The sequence below is a fragment of the Polistes canadensis genome, unplaced genomic scaffold (assembly GCF_001313835.1).
Source record: "Polistes canadensis isolate GaletaPanama2010 unplaced genomic scaffold, ASM131383v1 scaffold_23, whole genome shotgun sequence".
Lineage (NCBI taxonomy): Eukaryota > Metazoa > Arthropoda > Insecta > Hymenoptera > Vespidae > Polistes > Polistes canadensis.
In genome coordinates this window covers 700,785-704,957 of record NW_014569570.1, presented here as the reverse complement: position 1 = coordinate 704,957, position 4,173 = coordinate 700,785, and the positions used below count along the sequence as shown (strand labels likewise).

At 31.6% G+C, this 4,173-nt stretch overlaps 1 protein-coding gene across 2 annotated transcripts in view; it reads left to right on the top strand.

Moving 5' to 3' along the window:
• The first annotated feature begins 771 nt into the window (after nucleotides 1-771).
• The window catches only part of LOC106783583 (R3H domain-containing protein 1), a 60,574-nt gene continuing 57,172 nt past the window's right edge, over nucleotides 772-4,173 (top strand). The window contains exon 1 of one of the 2 annotated variants that reach the window (XM_014742246.1): nucleotides 772-939. The gene's annotated coding sequence lies outside the window, so the exon portion shown is untranslated. The remainder of the gene's footprint in view (nucleotides 940-4,173) is intronic. The other variant, XM_014742250.1, reaches the window with a different exon arrangement.

The following is a 4,173-nucleotide window of genomic DNA, read 5'->3' as shown; positions in this document are numbered from 1 at the left end:
TATATATATATTTAAATTATAATATTATTTATTGATTCTTTTACGTGTAATAAGCTAATTGCATCGAGTCTGATTGTAAGCGAATATATTTATGAAATAGTTAGGAATCGGTCGCTCTATCCTTCGCCATTTTAATTCGTGATTATTATTGTATTTTATGTTTTTAACGATAGATTGAACGATACATAGTATTTCACGTCGTTTTATGTTAATCAAAAGACGAATTGTATTCTATTGTATTTTATTTTATTTTATTTTATTTTATTTAGTTTATATGAATGTACATACATACATACGTTGGTAAAGGGCATTGCCACTTCATAAGGTAATTAAGTATTTATATATATATTATATATATATAAGTCATTATTAAATATAATTATTATATTTGTACGATATATCTTAAGACAACCACCCCTAATGAAAACATTCATAACAAGTGTGTGATAATATTTGTAAAACTTGGTACCCAATAAATAATCTTATGTTCTTTATAAAAAAAGAAAAAGAAAGAAAGAAAGAGAGAGGGAGAGAGAAAAATATGAAAAAAAACAAACAAGAAAATAACAAACCTAATACTTCCGCAATATAAATTTGTTATAAAGGTAATAAATAATAGTGGAAATCGTATGTAAAACTATCATCGAAGATAAATTTATGACAAATAGTGAAGAAATTTGAATTTTCCCGGAATTTTGTGAAGAGCGCTGAAGATAGCGCCACCGTCGACCGATCTTGTTTTCATCGCCATCTGACATCTGAGTTATCAATCGAGTGCATTTAACAATAGATAGAGCCACGAGTAGGTAGTGTGTGTTTAAAAAGGAAGAAAAAAAAAACAAAAGAAATCGCAAAGGACAACAATATACATGGCCGGGAGTGCGGTGAAAATCGGTGAAATGGTGGAGTTGTTGTGGTGTGGGTATATTTAGAAATCGGGTGAGTACTTTTCTCTTTTAACGATAGAAAAAATCATTTCTCATTTATGACAATTAATTTATATTTTTAACGCGGGGGTTATACGCCATCGTTATTGTTGTATTGAATCGAACAACCGATTGTTTTTCTTTTTTTTCTCTTTTTTTTTTCTACCTTACGTTCCTTCGATTATATACCACAGAATTAAAGAACGAAATGAAATAAAGGAAGAAAGAAAAGAAAGAAAGAAAGAAAGAAAGAGAGGATGAATAGATTAGGAAAGAGAGAAAGAAATGTTTTACGGAGTCCACTAGGTGTCTCTCTTACAAATTTTATGTAAATCTCATTTGACGAAGGTGCGCGAGGAGTATGTTGATACGTTCGAACGATGCCTTGGGTATCATTATGGCGATCAAAATATTCCATATATACATATATGTTATATATTCAATTCGCATTTCTTTATTTCCATCGTCGTACAAATTGTAACTATCGATCATAACCTAGAATAACACGGCGCGTGACTTCACGAATTATTTCGCGTATAACACGCGTCGATCGTGCGTGACAGATACATAATAAATATGACATACATACATACATACACATATGTGTTAATAAATATATATATATATATATATATATAGACACATACGTACAAATATATATTAATGTCCTTATATACATATTACATTCAATGTATTTTTATTAAAGAACGCATATATTATACAAGTACACACATACACATGTGTGTATATGTAAAAAAATATACGGTCAACGTGCTCTCTTCCTCTCTCTCTCTCTCTCTCTCTTTCTCGTATCCAGTTAGTAGATTTCATTTTATTCTCTAAAATGTACGTCCGATGGCCACACGTTTAACTTTTAATTCGTCTCTATTCTCGACTAAAGAGAAAACGAGCAATGGACGCTCGTAATATTTATAGTTGCCCGTATTTTCGATGCTTTCGTGCTTCGTTACGTGCCGTGGATTTACATCTTATTTCCGCTTGGATTACTTTGAATAAATACCTATTTGCTCTCGTTATTCTTTTGTCTCTCTTCTCTCTTGGTTTTATTTTTGTTTTAATTATTTTTCTTCCTTCTTTTTTTTCTGTTGTTTTTGAAAAAATTTCTTTTTCTCCATTTCATTTTTATTTCCACCAGAGAAGAGAGAGAGAGAGAGAGAGAGAGAGAGAGAGAGAGAGAAATTTAAATAAATTAATTTAAATATTATACGAATATATATGTTCTTTCCTCTGTTAAAACTTTTCATACGATAACCATAAAACGTTTGACATTTTCGATAGAAAATTAATTCGATAAATTGTTTGTTATATTCTTTGTCCTTTTTATTCGTTGTTTTTTGTCTACTTTTGCTATGTATTTTATATTATTCAAATGATTGTGGTATACACATTTTAGAATAGGTAACGGATAAAATTGAGACATTTAGATTAATCAATAAATCAAATAACGTATAATATTATTTCATGATTTATTGTTATGGGTATCAAATAATTTCGATGTAAATTTAAAATGACGAAATTTCATTTACTTTAACTTATTGATTTATTCAACTGTTTTAATTACCGATACAATTAAAATACAGAAGAACATAAAGAGAGAGAGAGAGAGAGATAAATAAGAGGATAGATATAAGAATATTAATTTACTTATCATTTTTCGTATTTAATTTCATTACCTTGAAGTTAAGATGTTGAAACCCATCGATCGACCGGTTGAAAATCGTCTAATTTTAGTTAAAACATTGTAGGAAGGAGTTGCGTGTAGCTTATCAAAGATTTTATCCGATCAAAGATTTGACGGAACCATTTTGGAATTGGCATTGTCCGCCATTGAATCGATAAATTTTCCGAAATTAGGATCGTCACGAATGACTTCGAATATATAAACCCGTATACGAATGAGATTATTTTGTTATCTCGTTTTGGTTTCTCCCGTTTTTATTCGAAAGAAAAAAGAAATTGTTTGTTTTTGTTCATTCTCATCGATCGTACAATAAAATACGTTTCTTCTCCTCGTTAATATCATCGCGGAGACGACACCACCACTATCTAGATTTACTTCCATTTATTATTAGACGAAAGAAAACAGCTGCCTAAGCTAACTTCAAGCTTGTCCTTGCTGCGGATCATAATTACTTGCTTAACTTATACAACTTAAACTATCAACTTTTGTGTGTTATCTTTAAACATTTAGTTTATGTTAGATATTACAAATAAACTAACAACGTTTCTTTTATTATTATTCTTTTTTAAATTATATTATATAAATTAAACAAATAATATCGTTCAATTAATTAATAATTCATTTCATACGCGACACGAATCTTCATAAATAAATAAAACAATAAGTATTAGAACAAATCCTATAATCGCGTTCAGATTTATTATTATTATTATTATCACAACAAACATATATAAAACCAATCATAGATCCGAATAAAATTTCAATGAAAAATCATACATTGTAAATATATTTTGTAAACGCGCGTGCGCATGCTTTTATGTTTTTCTTTTTTTTTTTTTTAGAATTTTTCTTAAATCTCCAATAGAAAAATCCCGAGAATCGAAAAAGAAAGAAGAAATATCTACTAGGGAAAGTAGTTTGATTGTCTTCTCGATCGATACGAGTTTTCGAAGGAACGCATATCCAACCCCTCCTCCTCCTCCTCCTCCTCTTCATCCAACCTTCTGTCTCCATCTCTTTCTTATTCACTTTGTCATCCGACTTTTTAGATGTTCAACCCTCAAGCCCGAATTTCCACGACGGCTTTTACCATCCTCTTTTCCTCTTCCCTCTCTCTGTCTCTCTCTCTCTCTCTCTTTCTCTTTCTTTCTTTACCTATCCCTCGTCCTACTTCCCTCCTCTCCGCCATGATTCAGCCTCTATTGATTGCTCTACCGCACTACTGCCCTACTTTTATGGTTCAGCCTCCTCCTCACCACCACCACCACCCCCTTTTCACCCCCCACCCCTCTTTCTCTCACTCCCTCTCTTTCTCTGTCTTGCTTTCTCTCTCTCTCTCTCTCTCTCTCTCTCTTTAGTTATACTACTTCCCTCTCTACTTCCATCTACCACCCCTTTTTCTTCTTCAGGAGCATAGACGCGCAGGAGTCGTAGAGAGGATAAACTCTCTCTTTTTTCTTTCTCTCTCTCTTTCTCTTTCTCTCTTTTTCTTGGTCTTAATATAACAAAGAGAGAGAGAGAGAGAGAGAGAGAGAGAGAGAGAGA